The 24,478-nt window shown below is 50.5% G+C and overlaps 2 long non-coding RNA genes across 5 annotated transcripts in view; one reads left to right on the top strand and one right to left on the bottom strand.

Annotated features, from left to right (window-relative positions):
* Positions 1 to 24,478, top strand: part of LOC103693859 (uncharacterized) — a 179,229-nt gene that overhangs the window by 40,045 nt on the left and 114,706 nt on the right. The window lies entirely within an intron of this gene.
* LOC134482436 (uncharacterized) lies at positions 7,234 to 15,000 on the bottom strand. Its single transcript, XR_015640155.1, has 3 exons — positions 13,960 to 15,000; positions 9,469 to 9,741; positions 7,234 to 9,161 (listed from the first exon to the last, which is right to left on the bottom strand). It is a non-coding gene; the product is annotated as an uncharacterized LOC134482436 (long non-coding RNA).

The following is a 24,478-nucleotide window of genomic DNA, read 5'->3' as shown; positions in this document are numbered from 1 at the left end:
TTCATTCATTCCTTCCTTCCTTCCTTCATTCATTCATCTACCCATACATTCAGCCACCCACCCACCCACCCATTCAACCATCCATTCATCCATCCATGAACCCACACGCTTGTTTTCATCTAGTACATGATAAGTTGTACCTAGAAATTGAGATGGAAAAACCCCTCTACCCCCAGCTTTCCTAGAAGTACCAACCATGTGTCAGGGGATATGGATTTGTGCCCCCCTAGATTGGCCAGAGCAATTGATGCTTCTTTAGAGCAGTTGTTTGTGTGGGTCCAAGCAGGGAAGGACAATGGGTAAATTTGTCCCAGATGTTTCTGTGCAAGTTATGGAGTGTTGTCCCTTCAGCCTGAGCCTGAGCCTGAGCCTGCTGTCATTGTTCTCACTTTACAGATAGGACAATTGGGGCTCGAGGACTCAATGGCTGTAAACCCTCAAGAGCCAGAGCCAAGACTAGAGTGTGGTCAATTCCTCCTGACCTCAGAGTCTGGGCCCTGTTCTTTCCTCCTGGTTGCCTTTCCTTTGTAGGCCTGGGGATGGGTTTTGGAAGAGAAAGGCAGATAGATCGTCCAATTCTTTTAGCAGCAGTAGTGGGTTTTTTGTTTTTGTTTGTTTGTTTTGTTGTTTGTTGTTTTCTAAGACAGGGTTTCTCTGTATAGCCCTGGCTGTCCTAGAACTTGCTCTGTAGACCAGACCAGCCTCGAACTCACAGAGATATGTCTGTCTCTGCCTCCCAAGTGCTGGGATTAAAGGCCTGTGCTGTCACTGCCCTGTTTGAAATGCTTACACTTACCCATGCTGCCTAGACATGAGCGAATGCCTATGAGTGTGAAGCTTCCTGTCACTGAATCCATGCAAGCAGAAATCAAAACCTCCTGGCTGTGCTGGTGGCCTTGCGTGAGCACAGGTGTAGAATGAAGCCGGGGAGAATGTGAGTATTCCCATTTTACAGATAGGTGAAATAGACAGATCCATTTTTCCATCTCTGCTCCTTGGAAACACTTCCACAGTGGCTTCCTAGGCTCCCTAGGTTTCAGTGATGTGCTTGGACATATGCAAATGACTGGTTTGAAGACTCACCAATCTGCTTGGGCAATCCAGGGAGGCACAAATCCATGTGACCCTAGAGCCTATTTCTGGATCAGAGCCTTGTGGATGGAGGGACCTTTAGCCAGTTCCTCGTCTGTGGACTCTGATGGATCCCTGTCAACTCCCAAGCATGTCCAGAGAGCTGTAATTGGAGTTGGGGCCACATGCCCGAGAGGTGCTCACCACAGGGTCAAGTGCAGACATGCCCCTGCAGCAAGGACCTGGCGAATCAGTCTCTCAGACAGAGTCCCTGTCTTGGGTGCCCTGCCCTACCTCATCCCCAAGAAAGAAACTGGTGGTGTCTGGGTTCCACACGTTTTGTCTCCTCTGGGCCTCTCCAGAGCCTTGGGAAGGAAACAATGGCATTACTATGAAGAAGTAGAACCCCAGGCTCCCAGGCTCATGTGGCTCACTCAGGGCCATTGGCCACATCAGATGGGATCTGACTTTGGTTTTGGGAGTGCCAGGTTTAATTTCCTGATCATTCTAGGGAAAGATATAGGAGCCAAAGATAGGCTGCAAGAGGTCAGGGTCACAAGCAGCAGAAGTCTGGGTGGGTCACCCTAGCTAACCATGCCGTGCTTCCATTGGCCTTTCTGAGCAGTCTATGAAGGGTGAGACCCTGCCCTCGCTGCCAGGCTGGTAGTTCAGCTTTTGCATGGGTGCCCATCCTTGGACATTCCTCCCACAGAGAAGTTGGGACTCTGCGACCTTCTTTTGGATGTGAGCGTATCTGTGACTTTCATATCCAGTGAGCGTGGCAGGAGAGACCCTGACCCTAATCCAGTTCCCCAGTTTCCCAGCTTCCTAGCTTTCATCGTGTTACTAGGATACTTACTCTTTTTTTTTTTTCTTTTTTTCGGAGCTGGGGACCGAACCCAGGGCCTTGCGGTTGCTAGGCAAGCACTCTACCACTGAACCAAATCCCCAACCCCAGGATACTTACTCTTGAAGCCTTTGTTTGAGTATGAAGTGTCCCCTCTCAGGCTGCTGTGTCTAGAGGAAGCTCAAGAGGCCATGCCAGAGGCATGGTGGCCCCCAGTCCCTGAGGAACACAGTCACCTAGACTTCTTGTCTGCTTGAGTTTTCCAACCCAGGCCCTAGACACTGTGGCATAGAACTATGTCATCTCTGCTGTACCCCATCTGCTGAGTCCCAGGCCCACAGAGAGCTAGACACATAAACTGTCCTAAGCCCAGAGAATTTGAGGGCTTTGTCATTCAGCAGATGACCAAGGCAGCTGTGGCAGGTGTGTTCCGTCGTGTGGTCACCATGGGAGCCCCCTCCAGGCCATTCACCCCATGTTTAGGAGCTAGGCTGAGCTCCTACTATCAAGGCAAAACATTGTTTAAACTGGAGGCCATGAGACTGTGACTGTGCATTTCCTGGGGATTGGTTTTTGCTTCTGCTACACATGTTCCATTGTGTGTGTGTGTGTGTGTGCTGTGGCCTTGGGTGTGTGACTTAGACTCCTATGCCTCTTCTACTCTCTCTCAGCTGGGAGGGCTTGGGTAGGTGAGTGAACTCAGTCTCTGTGGTCTGTGAGCTAGGAGGGCCCACCTTCCTCCCTCAAAGGCCACTGTCAGAGCTGAGCATAGGCTTACAAATGCTCACTGTTCCTGAAGTCACCCTCTTCCTGGCACTTGGGACCGTGCATAGGACTTAGTGGTTTACAAAGCACTCTCTGTTCCTCCTAAGAGCCCTGTGGGGTGTGTCAGGAGCACCCCCTGACCAAATGAGGAGACTGGGGTTGGGGCACAGAGCACTGTGGCCTGGTCTCAGCAGTGGGCTCCAAACCCAGGGTTCTTCTACTCTCATGAGAATTCCCTCCATGCTCTCTCACTCTCTCAGGGCTACTGGCTGACTTGTCTAATCCCACTATTGCATCCCCTCTGCTTCCTCTGGGCTCTGCCCTTCCAGAACTGTCACTTGTATCTCTTTGGATAGCCTCAAGTCCTCATGTATGAAATGAAGGAGAATGGCAAGATGACCAAGGGCTTACTTAGCTCCAAGAGTCTCGGGTAGGTTCCAGATCTGAGAGCGTCTTGTTCAAAATGGCCATCGCTCCTCTGGTGGACACAGATATCCCATGTCTGTGAAAAATAAGAGCGGTCATCCCCAGTTTGGCTCCATTTTGCCTCAAGTTTCTCTGACAATGGCAGGAGAACAGCTCAGTCTCTGGGGTCTCTTGCGGTGTGAAGCCCCTCATCCGTTTTCCCGTAGTGCCTGGCCTCCCCTGAAGACCCTAGTTAGGCCAGGAGGTGGCGCACACCTTTAATCTCAGCACTGGGGAAGCAGAGGCAGAGGCATGTGGATGTCTGAGTTCAAAGCCAGCCTGGTCTACAGATCAAGTTCTAGGACCCCCAGGGCTACATAGAGAAACCCTGTTTAGAAAACAAATAAACAAACAAACAAACAAACAAATAAACAAAACCAGCAACAAGGAAAACGTCTGTTCTTAACTGTCTATTTGTCCTCTCCTCATGCTCAGACCCAGAAAGGCAAGGCCCAGACCTGCCCTCTAGGCTTTCCCAGTGTTCCACACTGGGAGGGAACCAATCAGCACTGTATGTTCACATGTATGAGCACATGTGCATGCACACGCACATCCACACGTACACATGTATATGAATGTACATACCACACCATGTTTATATGTGTGGAGGTCAGAGGACATCTTGTGGAAATCAGGTCTCACCTTCCACCATTATGGGGCCTGGGGATTGAACTTGGGCTGTTAGGCTTGACAGCAAGCACCTTTACCTGCTGAGACATTCACTGACTGTAAATGATATTTGATAAGCAAACAATGAAGACAAGACTGTTCCATTCTTAAATCTCTCCATCCTCATCTGCCCAAGCCTAAAGCTGAACCAGGGAAGGATGTATTCCAAATAGTAGCATTTTGGTCTCTATGGGATTCCTTTTGTTGAGCAGTTTGCTGGTACGACGTCATTCTCCCGAATGTGTCTTTCTGTCTATTCTGTGTCTCTCTGTAATGAAGACGGCCAGGAAAAGTGCTTTACAATGAGAAGCAGTTATGACTTTCCCAAGCGTGGGACTCTATAACGTTATTTGTTATATGTCATGAATGTTGTGTAACCAATTGGGTAATCCCTTGTTGCATGTCCTACCAGGAGGCTCAGGTCTAAACACTGACACTTTGAATAACATTTAAGACCCGGGGTCTCTCTTTTTTATCAGTCAGATTTTCAATTCTTATGTTACTGCCCATTTCTCCATTATTGCTTTATATAACCTTATGATTCCTTTATGGATTGGGGTATGCTCTAAATCACCGGAGCAAAGAAAGACTTAATTGAGTGTACACACAAAGTATTCACTCCAGTGCACAATGTCATCAGCTGACCCACAGTTTGGCCCACAGGCTGGAGAGAGCTGGTGCTAGCTTCTGAGGCATACGCTACTATAGGCTCCAGCCACACAGAGCCCTGGTAGCCTCTTCTATGTTCTATGAGCTATGACCTGCAATGGGTCGCTCTCCTATGATGAGCAGAAGTCTGGATCCCAGCCATTCTCTGGCCTCACCACACTGCACTGGCAACCTTCTGGCTTGGCTGTGCTTCCTGCCCTCACTTCAAGTCCCTCTGTGTCACTGCTTAAAAATGTTCCCAAGAAACTAGCACAGTTCTATGCTTTGCTAAGCCACCACCTATTCCTTAAGAGTGTGTCTGGCTCTAGTGGGCGTGGGACTAGACCATCTGGGCTGGCCTGTTGGTATTTCTCTGGCCTGGACCAGAGCAGAGGTCCTGGTGACAAGGCAGGTGTGGATCCTAAGTTGTGACAGAGCCAATCTCACACTATCCACATCTGAAGAGGAGTGTTTAGCCTCGGTGAGCCCATTCAACAGACAAGAAAACTCAGGTTTGGAGAGATGAGGTTGCCCAAGGTCTCAAGGTCGAAGGTCAAGGTGGGTTTACTTTCCACTTGGTGCTAAGTAGCCTTTGTCACACCCCCTTTACCCCCAAGTACTATGGCTTGGTGGAGATTGGAAAGTTTCTAGACATTTGGCTAGAAGGTCCTCTGAGGGATGCAGGGACACCACCACGTGGTGCCACAGACAGGGCATGGGCAGTGTAGTCCCTTCCTTTTCCTCTAGAAAGCACCATGTAAGAAGGGGATTCTGGCCATGTGTGGCTGATGGCCACCTGACACAGAAACTGGGGGTTGAGCTGGAGGAGGTGTTTGGGGACAATGAGCCTTTCTCGGGTAGACTTCTTTATGGCCTCTGCCTGCATTCAGGACTGTGCCCTCCGCCCTTCCCACAAAAGCCAACCAGAGCAGGTCATTTAAGAGCTGCCGGTAACAGGATATGCAAGCACCCCATCCCTAGCCTGGGAATCAAGGCAGCTGGTGCCCATCCCTGTCGGAGTGATCTCGAATCTGTCCTTTGACTCGGGCAGCATGAGTACTGTCACCTGTTAAAGAATGGGCTTTGAGGTCCTGCCTCCCTCCCTCTGTCACAAGCAGAGTCTGTTGGCCGCAAGGTGTTTCCCATCTCACATCTGAAATCACAGTGCGGAAGTGATCCCCAGGGGTTCTCTGGGAACATCCTCCTGCTACCACCTCTGATTGTTGAAACCACAAACCCCTCCAACAAAACCCAAAAGGCGTCCGGTGCACCAGGGCTCACCCAGGCACCCATGGCATTTGACTTGGAAACTGCTGCAGAGGGTTGGTTTCTGCTTGCTGCCCTGCCATGAGGATCAGCTATGGCCTTGTGCCTTTCCCTAAATATTTATCGAGTGCCTGTTCCTTACTTGGAGGCCCAGCATGCAGCACTGGAGTGGGAAAGGCCCTAAGGCATCAGGGTAGGGAGAGTTCCAGCTTTGCTCTGACTCTGCAGCTCATCTTCCTGGACCGGAGCTGTCCCATGTGATGTGGGGCTCCTGATGAGAAAATATAATTAATCGAGTGACAGTGGCTGAGATAGCAAGTGTGGTTATTGTTTATCAAAAACAATAGGAAGCCACGGGCCTTTCTCCTGTGGTAGTCATAGTTCAATAAGTGATTAGGTGTGATTCTTTGGGTGGGGGAAGAAGTCTGCATGAGATGCTGGGGGTACATGGGAGACAGGGATGGTTTTTTGCTGCTGGCAATGACTTTCTTGCATAACAGGAAGTCCTGCCCAATACTGCTGGAGGAAGGTGCACAGTGAATTTAGAGAAGTCCCTACTCTGGGACTCTGCTGAGAGATACCTGCTCATACTCTTAGACACTGCCATCGTTGGTGGCTAGGCACATGGAGGCTTTGAGGCAATCCAAAGCAAGAGGGGAGCAGAACAGAGGCCAGCATGCTGAGGGCGGAAGCAGCCAGTTCCTCCCCACGTCAACAATATAACTCTCATCTACCACTTCCATTCACACTGCAGAGCCCCCACTGACCCGGGGAGTTTGTGCTACTAGAAGCAGATAGGACTGAAAAGTTACTGTTTCCAGACAAGAAGGTGTGTGTGATGTGGAGCTGGCTATGTGACAACACAGGGCTGAGTGGGAAAGGGTAGAGAGTGGACGGGTGCCATGGCTGTTTAGGCAACGGGGACATGTGTGCAGGCAGGTGGGCTGAAGCCTCGTCCCACACAAGAAGGGCTCTGAAGATTCAGGCAGACTGTGTGGAGCATCCTCTGGTCCTGGATTTCTTCCTATAGGAGGTGGACATTGTCCTCTGCGTCCTGTGTTCCTTCCCCTCCAGCTGTTGTTCCAGGAGGATGTCTCCTATGGATTCATTTATTCCCTGGCTTCTGGCTGGGTTTAGCCAGTGTGGCCTGTCAGAGATATGACTTCTGCATTACTCACCCCACGGTGGCTTAAAATGGACTCCTGAAAACTGGTAGGCTGAGACCACTGGAGACAGACTGTGCTTCTGGAAGCTGGCTGAGGTGCACCACAGAGATGGCTTGCCTCTGTCCCATACTCCTTTAAACGCTGTCTTAGGTGCTATCATCTGAAGGCTACCTCCTCTCTACCCCTCCCTTGTGGCATGATGCTGACCCTGTAAGCCCAGCAAAGGTAACACGTATACACACGCACGTCGCCTCTCTGTGCGGCTGCTGGGCCTTCCTTCCAGCATGTTGGTTCCTCTGGAAGGTGCATTACTTTTATGAACTAAAATCTGAAGTTACTTTATGTCACTTTTACTCTGTTCAGTGGCAGATGTGCCCAGATTGAAGAAGGGGAAAAGTCATCAAAAGTCAGATGTGGGCCCAGAAACATGAAACAGACATTTGACAGATGTGACCTGCCTCATGTGTTTATCTATGTGTGTATATGTGCATGTATGTTTGGAGCCAGAAGGTGGCATTGGGTGTCTTCTTCAATCACGTCACCTTTAGACAGTGTCTCTTACTGAATCTGGAGTGTGTCTACACGGGTTAACCAGTGAGCCCAGGGACCCACTTGTCTCCCTCCTGCCAGAGTTTGGGTTATGGGTTCATAATGCTGTACCTTTGTTTTTTTTTTTTTTAAACATGGGTTATGGGGATTCAAACTCAGGTCCTCAGGGGCTGGAGAGATGGCTCAGTGGTTAAGAGCATTGACTGCTCTTCCAGAGTTCAAATCCCAGCAACCACATGGTGGTTCACAACCATCTGTAATGGGATCTGATGCCTTCTTCTGGTGTGTCTGAAGACAGTGACAGTGTACTCACATACAAACTCAGGTCCTCATGTTTGTATGGAAAGCCTTTCGCCAACTCAGTCAGCCATCAGCTCCCAGATTCACTGTCATCAACCCACACACTGACTAAGTATTCCATGGGTAGTAGCGATGCCCCTCCTGTTGTGGGCTCTGACCCCACAGGGGTCTCAGAAGTGATTCCTACCCTTTGATATTTGACTGTTGGGATGGAGTGGCTCTCATTTCTAGAACACCAAGGCAGGTTTCCACCACCGCCTTCTGATGTCATTTAACCCTGTCCACAGCTCTTTTGTTGGTCCCTTAAGGGAACATTCCTCTGACAGGACTGCTACATTAGGTACAAACCTGGCCTCAGAGTCCCCAAGGGCCATCAGTGAATGCCTGGAGGATGGGGGATTCAAACCCGCCTCTCCCAGATGCATGCCCTGTGTCCTTTTCCAGAGCATGGTTCACAGTTCATAGTCGTCAGCCCAGCAGAGCATAGCAAGCTCTAGATTGGTTCCCCTGGAGCCTTCAAATACTCAAATTACCCTCTGCCTGCTGGGCCCACTTTCTGGTCCTGTGTGATTTTACATGTGTCATTTATAGGTTTGGAACTCCGTGGGGTCCAGGAGGTCCCTGGGTCCTCTAGTCTAGGGACAGCCAGCACACCAGGTTGAGTGACATGCCACCACATGTGTTCATCATTACTTGGGTCTCCAATGTTGAGCTCAAATGGACACTTCGGCCCAGCTTACGGCTACACAGCAGGTGAGAATAGAGCATACCGGTGTGACCTTTAGAGTTCCAAAGGGCTCACTTAATGAAGGTGCTGATGATGGCCATGGGGATAATGATGGAGAGAGTGGGCGTAGTGCTGGTGCTGACAGTGAGCGATGCTGACGGTGGTGGTGATAATGGCAAAGGTGATGGAGAAGGTAATCGTGGTGGTGGTGCCGATGGGGATAAACATACTAAGCACTGGTGAACACGGCTATGGTGGTGGTGGTGGCGACAGTGATAAACATGATTCACACTGATTAGCATGACTCTGTAGTGGTGGCAGCAGCGGTGGTGGCTGTGGTGGCTGTGGTGGCGTTGAATAATAACAATGATAACAGCAACAGTCTCCTGCATTTGCCACGTGCCGAGTGCTTGGCACACTTCATCTCAATTACTCTTCCTTCTTTCTAAACGTGTATAAAATTCTCTTTGGGTCGTGGATAGGGAGGAAGAAGACTCTTTAATTTGTGTTCCACTTGCTTCCCTGCTGATCGTAATATCTCTGTGATGACGGCCATGTCTTAGATGATGCTGGGTTGCAGAAGGGAAGTAACCCTGTCCGGAGTCACAGTGGTAGGAGGCGTGGCCAGGATTTGAGCTGGCTCTGTTGGGCTCCTCTGTTCCGGTGCCGTCTCTGTCATTTTCATCCACTGCATTTGAGAGTTGGGGAATATGGGGTTAATTAGTAGAGTACATGCCAACATACAGGAAGTGCCAGCACTGCATAAACCAAGCAGGCTGGTAGATGCCTATAAGCCAGCATCGTGGAGGTGGAAGCAGGAGGGTCAGAAGTTCAAGGCCACTCTCAGGACAAAGTAAATTTGAGGCTGGCTTGGGCTACATGAGATCCTATCTCAAAGAACGAGGACAAAAACACATTCAACTAAACAACTGGAGAGAGAGAGAGAGAGAGAGAGAGAGAGAGAGAGAGAGAGAGAGAGAGAGAACAGATCTTACCTGCATCAACAGTAGCCAATTTCCCAGCCTATACTGGGAAATGTTTATTAATTGAGCCTTTGAGAGGGTGACCATTGAGGACAGCAGAGTGGCCAGTGGGGAGGCCAGCTGCCGTAGTTCCTGCTGAGTCGTTGCTTCCACTGGGACTCTTTCTGTTTACTTCAAGGGAAAACCCCAAACAGAGCATCTGTGACAGCCAAGCTGGGTTTCCTAATAATTCTATTCCCAGACCAAATCACAGCTCAGGGACTGCACTGTCATCAACGTGATTACCTTGGGGGACAGAGACAGGGAGTTTTATTAAATGAGACAATCTTGCTAAAAGGAAGCCTTACATGAGACTCTAGGCCTTAAATAATATTAGTGTCAAGAGATGACAAACATTTCGGCACAGCAAGAGCACGCTGCCCAGGAGCCAGTGCTGCAGGGGAGGCCTCAGGGGCTAAAGAATCCAGAGGTGGCAGCAGACAGAGCAAGTCTCTGGCCCAGTGACCCCACTTAGGCGGGCTGAGGTTGACAAAGAAGTTCAGGGTCCTCTGAAGCCCTGTCCCAGGAGAGAGATCTCTTCTCTTCTACCTTAGGCACCATGACCCTGCCACTGAGCAGGTTCCAGTAGAGGGAAGAGCTGGTTGGATGCCAGTTCCATCCCTGCATCATGACGGGCTGCCCTGGGAAGCCTGTAAGGAGGTCTGAGGCAGCAACATGCAAGGTGTGCCAGGTCCTATTCACTGACTCCATAACCTTGGCCCCTTAGACTATCCCTGTGGATGTCTGCTTCCTTGTTCTGGGGACAAAATGAATGAGTCCACCTTGGTCTCTAAGGACAGTGCCTGACACACGGGACATGTCCAAAGTATTCTCTAACTCTGTCTTGTGTTTCTGTCCCTGACCTGTCCCTACTGCCCTTGACCTGTCCCTACTGCCCTTGACCTGTCCCTACTGCCCCTGACCTGTCCCTGCTGCCCTTGACCTGTCCCTACTGCCCCTGACTTGTCCCTGCTGCCCCTGAAGCATTATTGCTGTAGTTTGGGTCTGGAATAGTCTCTAAAGGCCTCTACTAAAGATTTGGGCTCCATCGACTCACAGAATCACTGAGAGGGGTGGTATCTGGTAGAAATTAGGCCATTAGTAATATGTCTTTGAAGAGACCAGGGAGAATCCCAGATTCCCTTTCTCTTTGCTTTATAGCTACCAAGAAATGAGCGATTTGCCACATCCCAACATGATATAACATGTTTTACGAGTTTAACAGGGCCAAGTCACCATGAATTAATTGGAGCCTTTGAGACTCAATGAGTTAAAATGGAACTTTCTGCCAGTAAGTTGATTCACCTCAGGTATTGGTTATAGCAACAGAAAACTGACTGACAGTTATGCACATACTGTCTACCTGGGACAGGGTAAAGGGACATGGAAGGGCCAGGTTCTTCAGGCCCTTGGGAGAATAGGTACTTCAGACCTGGCTCCATCCATGCCAGCCTGGTCTTGTTCATTCTCTCAAGGCAGCTTGGGGCGTTCTCCCAGGAATCTAGGAACAGATAGAACAGCCTCCTGCCTTGATCTGAGTGATTCCCAGGACAGCAGAAGGTGCTCTCGGAGGTAGTGAGGGACTGCTTGGACTAGACAGCCATCTATGCACCACACAGAGCAAACTGGCTCCAATCCTGGGAGGCAGCTTGGTTTGGCGAGATCTGGACCTGGGTGGAGGCCTTTGTCAGGGAGCTAGTGGTCTAGAGCACTAGGCTGGGTCTTATCTCCTTGCTGAGAGGCCATGAGCCATCAAAGGCTGTGGGCGGTCTACAGAGAGGGCAGTGTGTGTCAGGAGGCTCCACAGGTTTCCTTGGGGGCTTTCTCAACTCTGTCATTTCCAGATCCAGTTCTAGTTTGGCAGACATCAGGCCTGACTGCTCTGCTTGGGGCTTGCCCATGTCTCAGTGAATTTATGCTACTGGGCACTAGGGAAATCAGGGTGTGTGTGGGTCACCTAGGGAGATGTGATAGGGGCAGCCCACGGCCTTCAGCTCTGGGTTCCTTCCTGGCCTCCTCCAAGTGACATCACATTTTAGATCATCTTAGATCAAGGCCTGCCTCTGCCACCCCAAATATTGTCAGAGCCTAAGAAACCATCTAGTAGGTCTCTCGTTTGGAGCAGCTGGCCAAGGAGTCATTGTGCACACTGAGATGTTCACCGACCAGCAAGTGTTCGAGTCTGACCCAGGCTGACTTCTGTTCACAGAAGGGTCAGGGAGATACTCCAAAGGGACAGGCTGGGTCGGGAATGAGGATGGATAGCCACTTTGGAGAGAGGTCCAGCACATTCAGAGGTAGACATGTTAGGCATCAGAAGTCTTTTGGAGTGGCTCTGTTGGGAAGATGGCTTGGGAGCCCTGGTATAGGGCTGTGGCACTGGGCTGGGCCTTTATTGACAATGTCACTCTGCTTCAAGGATAAGCAGGTTCTCCACTCTTGCCAGGGAGGAGATACTGTCTTTCGTCCTCAGGATAGATTCCTCCTCCTCAGACTCACACCGAATGAAGGACCAACACCCGTGTTGGTTAATTACCCTCAGAGTGCCATGTTATGATGTTGCAGACAGGTAACCCCAGAGCAGGGTCATCATCAGAGACTCCCAGGCCCGCACTCGGTAGTAATGATTTAAGGGGTGTGGTCCCAGGTGGCTAGAAGCTGGTGTGAGCCCAGGCACACAGCCTAGGCCTTCTGCCAAGTTAGGGCTAGGGCTGGCTGGGCACTGGGTGGGAGGAGCTGGCTGGTCCTCTCATTCTCTTAGACTTGTGTGTCAGAAACGACCTTGATGTCTCCACTGACTGTTCCCTGTCACTCAATCCCCGACAAATATGGAGGGACATTTTAGAATGAGAAGCCCTGCGAGCCCTTCCTTCTTTTTTTTTTTTTTTTTTTTTTTTTTGAGCTGGGGACCGAACCCAGGGCCTTGCGCTTGCTAGGCAAACGCTCTACCACTGAGCTAAATCCCCAACCCCGAGAGCCCTTCCTTCTGTTGGCTGCCGTAATTCACCTGTCTGCTAGTGCCTCTCACCTGTTCAGTCTTTCATTAAACGTTTTAAAGCTTTATTGTTAGCACATATGTACGCATGTGAATGTGTGCGTGCACGTGTGTGTGTGTGTGTGTGTGTGTGTGTGTGTGTGTATGTGTATGCATGCGCACACATGTGTGAATGCCTAGGGTTCATGTGTGGAGGTCAAAGAACAGCTTTCGGGAGTCACACTTCTTTTGTACTCTGTTTCTAAGGATTGGGCTCAGGTTGTTGGGCACTAGTAGACAAGAGCTTCCTACCCACTGAACCATCTTGCCAGCCCATCTGCCACTCTGATTCAGCAGAGGTGCCCTCTTACTCTAGGCATGTCTCCTCACCCACGGATCATCCTCCTGTTAGCCTACGTTCACCTGTGCTCTGAAAGATGGCCCCCTCTTCCAGGTTCTTTCAATTTTCCTGGATCAAGGAATGCTTCTGAGGTACGCTATTTCCTGGCCAGGCTAGCAGAGCAGGTGGGGGCAGTGTGTCCCAGCTCTGGTCTCCTAGGGTCTGCCATGCAGGGGACATGTGAGACTCCACCTCAGTTTTTGCAGAATGAAACATTTTGTCTAGAACGAAAGACAGTGGATACTGGGAAGGTTATCCTCTACAGACCCCCACTGTATGCTGTATTCAGGGCCAGGCAGGCCCTTTTCAGAAGACAAAAATGGTGGCTCTGGAGCAAGACAGTGTATATTCAGCTCCCATCTTTGCTGCCGGCAAGCATGGTAGCCCAGGCAGGTGGCTAAGCCTCTTTTTTCTCCTCTGTAAACAGCTTTGCAAACATCATCCTGCATAGATTTACTGTGTGAATGAGTTACATTCCTACTTCATGAGTGACTCTGGACGCTCCTGACCCTGAGTGACCCTGAGTGACCCTGAGGAGCCCAAGACATGGATGTTGGTGGCCTGAGGGGAGACCGCAGAATGGAATGGCCAAGGGTTTGTGTACAACCCTGTTGCCTGGATATGAATCCTGTCAGCTACCTCAGGATGGGACCTGAGAACATTTGATGTTCTGGGCCCTAGTTAGAAAGCTGTAAACTGCTGGATGAATAACGGCTGCTTTCTTGTGGGATCCTGAAACTCAACCTAGTGTGCTAATGTAGGTGAGGCTACTCCCAGGTGCCCGAGACGTGGCAAACTCTCAATAAATGTAAGTGACTGCCACTCCCACTCGACAGGTGGGGAAACAGTCGTGTGGACAGAAAGTGACTTACTATTACAAGAGGGAGCCATTTAGATTCAGTTCCACTTGAATCTCGAGTCAAGGCGCAGTCTTATTTAGGTCCCCTTCCCCACCTCAAGGTTTAGGATTCCTGTGTCTTCAAAATCCTCTCTTTTGCTCATACCTGGAGACCCTTGGCCACCCTCCTCTTGGCCCAGATTTTACCCAGCTCCCTGAGCCTCCTTGAGGTTATATTTTGAGGGTACTTACCCTTCAGGAAGCAGCACCAGCTATGTCTGCTCATCGACCTTGGTGGTTGTGATGGGTCCCCAGGGCACCAATGCTCTTTACCGTCAAGGTCACCAATTTTCTCCCTCCACTTCTGTCTTCAGCAGCCTGTCTGTCCACTCAGCACCTTGGCAGGAAGCTGGCCGGTTTCCCTCTGTTCTGCTTCTGTGTGCTTGCTGAGCTCATGGGGGCTGTCAAGAGTGACTTCGGTCTCTTGCTGCGGAGTGCTGAGCCGGCAAGCTGGATCAGTGCTTGGCCATTGCTGCTGTGACAAGGGCTGGAGCGCACTCTTGAAGCAGGCACGTGCTCACCATCACGGGCAGCCGAGTGGGCAGGGCACCTCTTAGTCTAGGGATGGAGGCACTGGGGGTGGAAGGCAGTAGCCAGTAGGCTCAGTCAACAGTGGGGCCTTGAGGCTGGGGAGAAGTCTGATCCGGTTCCTGGAGGAGCTCAGCACAGGACATGCTGGAGTGACAAGGTTACCACTGTGGCTCTCAAGGAGAAGATGACCTCACACTCATATGGCTGCCAGTGCCCTGAGATTCTGCTGGGGTGTCAGTCTACTGACAACAGTCATCAGGCCTCCCATAGGAGCAAATCTAAAGCCTTTAGAATACATTCACAAGCAGGTGGGCTGGGGGAGAGCTTAGAGACTTGGTATCTTTCCTCTCCCAGACCAGGGGCCACCCTGGACATCTCAGAAAAAAAGGCAAGCCTTGCAGCCTGGAGCTCCTAGGTCAGGCTCAGGACCAAGCCATTACTATGGCTCAGTACCCACTTCTCTGAGCCCCAAAGCACTTAAGGGGGTGGCAACAATTGATGCCCCCTTCGCAAAGGTGGGGAAACTGAGTCCTAGAGAGGGTCAACAAATGATCCACAGCAACAGACAGCCAGGTCACAGATCACCACACCAGGTCTGAGGCTCGGTTCTGCAGCCCTGGTTTTAGTCAGCAGGATGCCCTGCAGAATGACTAAGCAGTGGGCAGGAGCGGGCATTGTGAAGGCTGCGTCCATCTGAAGACTGGACTCTGGTATGTGTGTGTGTGTGGTGTCTCCTGGGAGAGCAGAGGGAGAGGCCTCAAGGGCTGGGAGATCATCTTCCTTCTTTTGATTGGATAAGGTGGTTGTCAGAGGGATGAGTAGGCCCAGTGCTCTCTGACTAGCCCATACCTAGGGATTCACCCTTCCCTCTATACCCACCCCTCACTCCATGAGACTGGGTTTCTCTGGATAGTCCTGGCTGCCCTAGAACTCACTTTGTAGACCAGGTTGGCCACAGGTGGGCAGAGATCTGCCAGCTTCGGCCTCCCAGTGCACACATAAGGGATCTTTAACAAAATTACTAGGTACACTGCAGCTTGACTCAAGACTGTCACAGGAAATTCTTACCTCCTTCTGGGAGTGCCAGGCTAGTGACTCCCCACTACCCAGGTGTCCCCTGGGCTTTTACTACCCCCTAGATCCTCTCATTTTATCTGCAATCCAGAGACCTGTGTCCTTTGTGCCCTTTGGTTTTGTCTGCTTCCTCTCCACTTCTCTGACCCTTGCCTCCTGCCAGTCACTACCACCTCTTGTCTGCTGAGGACCAAGGGAGGACACTGGTTTTCATTGCTTCTCTGCACAGCTGCCCTTCACCTACACAGGGTCTTTGTAAGCACAGTATGGTTATGTGCTTCTGGTTCTTCCAAGGCCTCTCAGGTCAAGGCCCAATCTCTGAGCTTGTCCTTGAATTAGCAGGGTTCTTGGCCCCAGGGCAGCAGCAGTAGTAATCAGAGAGAACTTCCTGGAGGAAGTGACAACTAGGTTGAAAGACAATTGAGAGTAATGCCATATGCCCACAGGAAAGGCAGTGTAGGACAACAGTAGCTAAGGCCCTTCCTGAGAGACCCCACCCTCACTGTCCTCTACACTTATGGGATTTCTGAGAGGAAGCAGAGCTGCGAGGCCACACTTCCTGTCCTGCACAAGACATTCTGGGAAGTACCATGGCATGGCAGAGGGTGGGCAGGCAGCATCCACACAGGAAGGGGGCGCACCCGATGGGATTTGTTGAGCTCAGATAAAGGGCCCCAGGAATACCCAAAGAGGAAGTCCCCACTGAGCTCGCAGCCCTGGGTGTGGGCCTTTGGAGAAGAACAGGCCCAGAGAGACAGAAGCCAATACCAATAGTCTGGTGATAAGAGGTTTCAGGGGGCGGGTCTCTGCAGTTCCATAGCAGGGAGTAGGCAGGGAAGCCCCGTGTGTCCTCATTAGTGGACACAGAGAGACTCGGCAGGGGGCTCACATGGGGAGAGGAGAAAACGGTCTGTGCAATCATCTTTTCCTTGTGTCAAACTGTCTTTCTAACCTTGGGTGGTTCGCGCTTCAGGGGCAAAGGTGGAGGGCTTGCCCTATCAGAGAAGCTGGTTTGCTTGAACTCAACAGTTGCTGTAAAGTGGATTCCATTATGCCTATGAGGTGTTCGGAAAAACTGGATGGATCTGGCTGATGGATCTGGTGCAAGGTGAACTGATTCCCCTCGGGGCTGTTTGTCTCAAACTCAGCCCCCAGCTCGAGGAGCCGAGGGGCCGGGTTCTCCAGCTGCCTGTTGCAGCTGATACCGGATGATGGGCATCGCTTCTCCCTTTTGGGTCCTCAGTCTCTCTATCTGTGCAATGGGAATCTTAGATAATGGAAGCATAGGTACGTGGTGTGTGAAGAGGTAGGCGCTGGCCACACTTGTGGGGATGCAGGGGTAGGGTGCAGGCTTGGCCTCAGCCCTCCTGAAACTCACCGTCTGGTAGGAAGTTAAATAATTAACCAGACTAAGCAATTCCACACGGAAAGGTCACCACTAGGGGCATACAGTTCAGGCGCTGAGTGGGGCATAGTAGAAATGCTACACCTGGGGAGGGCTTCCTGGAGAAGGTGGCTTCAGCTGAGACCTGTGGGAGGGAGGGAGTAGTAGGTAGAACAGGGTGATGTTTAGGGCTGGGGTCAGGGAGATGATGGACATTCACATGAATGGTTCTAATCCACACAACATCTTTCAGCTGTTGCCCTGGGAAATCTGGTCTACACTGGTAAGAGCTGGGACTTGACAGCGTAAAGGAACTGCGGAGTGGAGATGGCTGTGCCTGGAAAACACAGTGATGAATCTTAAGAGAAATTCTACAAGTTAGCACTGGTGGGGCTCACCGTGTACCCCGCCCCCCAAGGTGTCTCTGTTAGTGCTGGCCATGTAGCTCAGTGGTAGAGCTCTTGCCTAGCATGTGTAAAGTCCTGGGTTCTATCCTGTCCAACCCCATACCACAGCACCCCACAAATAAGTGTACTTCTTTTGTTTATGCAAACACAGAACGGAGCAAGAATGATGAAGTACCTTCTTCTCCAGGAAGCTTTCCTGGATTTTTCCTGACAGGAATAAATTATAACTTTTAAGAGCCCTATCTTGGGGGCTGGGGATTTAGCTCAGTGGTAGAGCGCTTACCTAGGAAGCGCAAGGCCCTGGGTTCGGTCCCCAGCTCCGAAAAAAAGAACCAAAAAAAAAAAAAAAAAAGAGCCCTATCTTGGATACATTTATCCACCCCTCTGTCTGCTTTGTCCAGCCCTTGACCCAGCTGGCAGACCGGAGGGTTGGGCATCATTCTTTGTGTCTGCCTCAATACCCTGTGTGAGGGGGGTTGAGAGTATGTCAAAGGAGACTTCAAAGACTTCCCTTGTGCAGACAGCAGCCAGCCCTGGGCCAGTGCAGGACAGAGGAACTGTTCAGATGGAGTCTCAAGCAAGGGACTCACACATTCCCCTGGGGCTTGTGGGGCGAAACCTTTGTCCTGAGCCACTGGTTGGAAGTTGTTTGTCTGCGGTGGCCTAATGACAATTGCTAGCATCTTCTGGTATGTCCCTTGTCCTTACTGAAGTGGGACTTTCAGAAACATTAGCTCACCATGGAAAAATAAGAATTTCTATGCCCGGGGATTGGCTAATGGAGACCAACATCCCTTGTCACAGCACTAATGTTCAGAGAGAGCCTTGGACTCCATTAGGAAGCTATTTTTAGTAGGACACGAATTAAACACCTTTCCTGGCTGTTGGAGGTCAGGGAGGTGAAGAAATCCTAGAGGCAGAGGAGAGCCATTCTGATAAACCTGGGACCTGTTCATTTCTCCCCCAGCTTCCTGTGGCTGCCCACCATGTCAGGCACTGCCCATGACCACAGGAGCTCTCGGGCTTTCTGGAGCTGAGATGGGAAGCAGAGGGAAAGAGATGGGGAGAGGGAGAGATCTGCGTGGACACTGCCTGGCCAGTGTGCACTCATGGCTGTGTCGGAGTGTAGCACCTAGGCTCTGAATGGTACAAGTTCATTGACCTTGCATCCTACCCATGTGTGCATGCATGTGTAAGGGATCCTGTTCCTCAGGAACTCCTTGGTCCTTTGAGGGACTTCTGTGAGGGGAGGGTAAGGTATAGGGGAGCAGAGCTTACTCAGCCTTGTCAGTGTGTTTGCTGACAAACATGGGTAGACACTGCCTCTGCCCTCTAGGGGCAGGAGTAACTTAGAAGGGACAAGATGCAGAGCCTCACTTGAGGGGTGAAGAGGCCCAAGTGTACTTCCTGAATGCACAGTGTACGTGACTCAAGGCCTGCTCCCGCCTCCCCAACACAACCCTCCTATAGCCTCTTGGGCAGGGAGTTTTCTAGTCTTCTGTGTGCTTTCTGCTACATGCACTCAGTAAAACTGAGGAGGTCCAGCCACAGCCTCTGCTCTCTGGACAGATGAAGATACTCCAGGACCAAGTAGATCTGGACTGTAACCCAACCTGCCCCTCAACTGGGGGCTGGCCCTGCTCTGTGTCCCCTCAGCCTTGACTACAGCCTTTGGATTCTCTACCAGGTAGATGACAGTTGTCACTAGTTGGGATATAAGCCAGTGCAGTTGGGGAGGGGCAGAGGGACATCTTTGTAAGTGTTCTCCAGTCACATAGACCTGGGCTAGGTTAGGCGGTGTGACCTTACACAGCTCATTTCTTCTTTCTGGACCTTTCCCCCACCTTTTAAGTCTCATCATGAAGAAGTAAGAAGGACCCAAGCCTGTCCTAGCACCTAGAACAGGTGTCACACACAGTGAATGGCTCTTGCTGCCCTCCCCTGGACACTGAATGGGTTATGACAGGTTTAGTGTCTTTGTCAAAGGGGTAGGTGGAAGAACTCTCATGTTGGGGTGCTGGGTTGGTGTCTCCCCCTTGCAACTAGTTAGCTCTGTCAAACTTGAGTCCTATTGTTTGGGCCAAATGTCACATTTGGCTTTGAGTCCCAAGTTCATCTTTGAGGTCATGCAAAGGGGCTCCCCGAAGGCAAGTGGTATCCACCTTTCTCCATGACCTTCATAGGTACCTGGCAGAACCCCAAGTTCAGTGGCAAAGAAGGACTGGTGTATTGTATACAAGTGCCCTGAGCAGGAAGCTAGCGTTTGTTCCCATAATTCTCTTGGGGATTCGGAAATCGAGGCATGGGAGGAGGTGATGTGGGGTAGACAGGAGACTCAGTGGACAGGAATAGCAAAGGCTGGCTTGGAACCTGGGGCAGAGAGGAAGCAGGGACCCAAGGGAAGGAGGGGCTAGCCTGTAGTGAGAGGGCTGGGGTGAGTGGGTATCCCCGAGGCTGAGGCTAACAGCATCTGATAGCCTGGGAGTGCAAGGGAACCCAATCTGATAGGGTGACAGTTGTCTGGGATGATCCAGGCTCCCTGCTCAGAACTCATTCATTCTACAGTGCCCCCCTCCCCCAACTCCTACTCCATGCCCAGTAGCCAGTGCTGCCAGGCAGGCTGCAGCTCGTGTTGTTCTTTGGTCATCTGGGGCCGGGGGGCCCTGGGATAAGACTCAGTCCCACAGACACAGCATGCCTCAAGGCTGCAGGTGGCCTTTGTGGCCTCTATGGCCTGGCTTTGTTTTCCCCAAGTGGCTACATAGAGGGAGGAGGGAGGTCGGGCAGCCTTTGCATGTGGCAGCAAATTTGGGCCATTGATTTCCATTTATTTCCTGCTCAAATGATCCCGGCCGGCTGCTGCTGGGGGTGGGGGCAGGGGGGGTGCTCTTTAGCATTTTAAGTTTGCAGATAATTGGAGAAAAATAACTCCAATAACGAAATCGCTGCTGGATCACATTCTGATACGTGACAAATCAATTCATTTATGATACCTTCTTTGTCACACTGAGCCATTCTGGCGCTCCGTGGAAACCTCCTAAATTAATAAAACTGTTAAATCCATGAAACCCTCCGTTCCGAACAGCACATCACAGCACAAGTTTGAATCATTAAGGGAATAAAACTGATAAATGTGAGGGGGGTGCCTTTGTCTGGAGAGGGGCTGGCTTTCAGGGCAGATAATTGTCTTCAGGGCCCATACAGCCTCACTGGGGTAGCAGGGGGCGGGGCGGAGGTGGGGCCAGCACACTTTGAGGGTGGAAACCAGACTTGACCTTACCAGCGTCTGGAACAAGCTGCTTCAGTAGTGAATTGTGTAGCTTCAAGCTTTTTAAAAGAAAGTATGATTTCATAGCAAAGAAAGAATATAAAGCCTTTATTGAACTCTGTCAAATTTGACTCGGCCTGGCAGAGATTTTTCCAAAATGACTACGCTTGTCAGATCCCAAACTGTTCGGGGAGGCGTGGTTTAATAAATAGGGCGGAGTGGGTGGGGCTGGGCTCAGGCAGGCTAGTGGCCTCCTAGCTAATCTTGTTAGCTGCCTGTCCCTGAGCAGGCTGCTGGGCTTCTCTGGGCTTCTATTTCTTCAACTGTGACTTGGGAGCTAGGAGGGGGACCTCATGGCAAGGAGTATATAAGATGTATGGCAAAGTGCTGTGTAAACTATCAAGTGCGAGGCAGGGGTTAGTGAATGGTCGTTTCTGTTCACGGTCCCTGGAAGTCTACAATTCTTACCACACCAGGGTAGATTTTTGTTGTTGTTGTTGCTGCTGCTGCTGCTGCTGCTGGGTTGGATGTAGGTGTTACATGATGGTGATAGAACCTACTGTGTGCTTCTGTGCAGTATCCTACGCTGACGTCTGTTCCCGCACATTTACACAGAACCAGCAGAGTCCTAGTATTAGCATCCTTCATTTAGTATGGCTTGGCTCAGGAGCAGGGAGCAGAAAGGCCAGCATCCAAGATGCCAGCCAAAGGCACCTCGTTTCCTGCACAGACAGCCCAGTTCACAGATACTTAAAGGACTGGGCCAGGAAGGGCAGGTGGGAACTCTTGGCCCCAAGCGGTTGCTTTGCTTATCTCTTACTGGAACGAATCTGGAAATTTCCTGAAGCCATCTGAGCTTCCTCCACCTTAGCTTCCTTTAGAGTCCTCTTTTACCAAGATCCCTGGAGTGCTTGGAGTAGCCAGCCCCATCCTTGTATAGTGGGTCATCACTGAAACCACAACTAGAGAAACCTTTTGTGTTGTACAACACTCGTTTGTATGTTATCTGCATAATCGAACAAAAATTTAGAAGGCTGCCCTTGCCTTCAATGCAGGAAATGCAAGGGAGTCTAATCTTCTAGCATTTATTCCACCTGTGTGTGTGTGTGTGTGTGTGTGTGTGTGCGTGCACTGTGTATGTAGTGCATGTGCATGTGCATGCATGTGTGTTTCCATGTACATGCATATGAGAACTCAAGTTGGCATTCAGTGTCTTCCTTTGTCACCTTGGTTATTGGCACTGGGTCTCTCACGTAATCCAAAGTTCTTCAGTTGCAGGTGATCTAGTTAGTTGGCTTGTCCCGAGGACACCCCCACCCTCAATCTCTGCCTCCTGAGTGGTCGGATTACAACTGGCCACCATGCTTGCTTGGCTTTTATATGGGTTTGGGGATGCAAACCCTAGTCCTCATGCTTGCATGGTTAACTTTTATCCACAGAGCCGTCTTTACTTTTTTAAACATTTATTTGTGTGTGTGTGTGTGTGTGTGTGTGTGTGTGTGTGTGTGTGTGTGTGTGTGACATTGGAGGTCAGAAGAGGTTTTGGATTCCCAATAACTGGGGCTATAAATGGTTATGAACTACCATGTGGGTGCTGGGAACCCAATGTCTGTCCTCTGTCAGAGTAGTAAATGCTCTTAACTACTGAACTAGCTTTCCATCCCTTCTTCTTGGTCTTTAAAATGCTGCCTTGGTTCGTTATTACTTCTATGGGCTACTAGTAGGTATGACCCACAGTTCAGAGAATTTGGATCTGGCCCACTGATCACTTTTTTTTTTGACAAGGGCTTTAGCATGAAAGCCACCCAGCACAGCCATGTGACTCTATTGGCTGTGCCAGCCCAACTCTTGCAGGCGTCTGCCCCTCACTGCCATAGTTCTCTCTGATAGCCCGTTGTTCCTTCTGTGTAGGACCCAGGGCCTACAGAAGGAGATGGATGCATTGTCACCACCGGCTCCTCTCTACCTTCTTGAACAAAGGATGGAAATGACAAGGTGGCTCAGCTGCCCTCTCTGCTTCAGAGAGATCAGAGGGGGTGGGGGCAGGGAGCCCATGTCCTGATATAATGAGCTGCGTGGCTGCAAACCTGACAAGTCTTTGCTCTAGAGCATCAGGAAACCCTGGCAGCCACCAACACAAGTGCTAATTGCCAGCTTGGGCAAGGACCGCAGCCCTCACATCCATATCAATTATGGCCACTGGCCATGCCTCGGAGACAAAGGTCTCAGAGGCTGTCAGGCTCTGGTGTCAAAGCTCTGTCTGCCAAAGGAGGGACAGAGACAATAGCCACCGTTTGCCACTCAGTGCCTTGGCAGACTGTGCCTGGGTGTATGCAGCAGAGCCTGACAGGTGAGGGGCCAATGGGAGACAGTCAGTCTGCCTCAGTGCTTGGACACAATGCTTCTCACACTGGTGTGTGTGTGTGCGCGCGCGTGCGCGCACGTGTGTGTGTGTGCACGTGTGTGTGTGTGTGTGCACGTGTGTGTGTGTGTGTGTGTGTGTGTGAGAGAGAGAGAGAGAGAGAGAGAGAGAGAGAGAGAGAGAGAGAGAGAGAGAGAGAGACAGGTTGTTGTCAATTCATAGGGTGGAAATTAAAGGTTCAACTTTTGATTCATTCTGATAAAAGTTTCCTATGGGGAAATGAACTCAGAAACATCCCCACTGGTGCTTGCTTCTGCTTCTGCTTCTGCTTCTGCTTCTGCTGCTTCTGCTTCTTCTTCTTCTTCTTCTTCTTCTTCTTCTTCTTCTTCTTCTTCTTCTTCTTCTTCTTCTTCTTCTTCTTCTTCCTCCTCCTCCTCTTCCTCCTCCTCCTCCTCCTCCTCCTCCTCCTCCTCCTCCTCCTCCTCCTCCAAGATTTACTTATTTTATGTATATGACTGTTGTATTTGCACGTACACCTGCATGCCAGAAGAGGGCATCAGATCCCATTATAGATGGTTGTGAGCCACCATGTGGTTGCTGGGAATTGAACTCAGGACCTCTGGAAGAGCAGTCAGTGCTCTTAACAGCTGAGCCATCTTTCCAGCCCCCCCCCCCTCACATCCCCTCCCCATTGGTTTTTTTTTTTTTTTATGCCGAGAGTTGTGCTGGGAAAGCACAGAGGCAGACTGGTGTCTTTTAGGGCCGCTGGCCATGGCCATATTTGGTGTGTTTGCTAACTCAGACTGAGGTGAACTTAGAGTATTGTGACTCCAGTGTTGAAGGACATCCAAATCACTTGGACAACTGTTACGACAAATGGTGGTCCCCCTTGTTTGTTTCTGTTTAGCGTACCTGGGGCACGGCATAGACAAGCCCCTAATAAGCATCCAGATCTGCCCTTAGGTCGTGGTTCTCAACCTGTAGGTCGTGACCCCTTTGTCAAGCCTCTATTTCCAAAAATATTTACATTACAGTCCATAAGGGTAGCAAACTTACAGTTATGAATCAGCAATGAAAATAATTTTATTGGGGGTTACCACAACATGAGGAACTTCATTAAAGGGTCACAGCGTTGGGAAGGCTTGGAATAACTACCGCAGGAACATAGCGCTATACAAAATCATTAATGTACTTAAAACATTATGAGGGTTTTTGGTGCATATGCTTGTGCGGCTGTGCACATGTATGTTCCAGTGAATATGCATGCGTGTGCATGCATCTGGAAACCGGAGGTCAGTGTGATGTGTCTTCCTCAACTGCTCTTTCTACTTCATTTTCTGAGGTGTTTGTTTCTGAACCTGAGCTCTCTTTTGCTCTGCTAGGCTGTCTGGTCAGCAGGATCCTGGGATCCTTCTGTCTTGCCTCAGGCTCCGTCTCCTCCAGCACTGAGGTTTCAGGGGTTCACAGCCCGACTCAGTTTTATGTGATGCTGGAAAACCAGACTCAGGCCCTCATGTTCATGTGGTAAGTACCCTTAGCAAGTCATCATCTCAGACATCATCAAGTCTGACTTAGTGTAGTGTAATATTTCAGGGGGCGAGGTTCTCTATTGGCATTTCTTTCTCATTGATAAGGAGTATTCTAGTGAGGGGGCTAGGCTATGTTTCTGTCTCCAGCTCACAAAT

This window comes from Rattus norvegicus, chromosome 16 (genome assembly GCF_021556685.1).
Source record: "Rattus norvegicus strain SHRSP/BbbUtx chromosome 16, alternate assembly SHRSP_T2T, whole genome shotgun sequence".
Classification (NCBI taxonomy): domain Eukaryota; kingdom Metazoa; phylum Chordata; class Mammalia; order Rodentia; family Muridae; genus Rattus; species Rattus norvegicus.
This window is presented reverse-complemented; position numbering and strand designations above follow the sequence as displayed.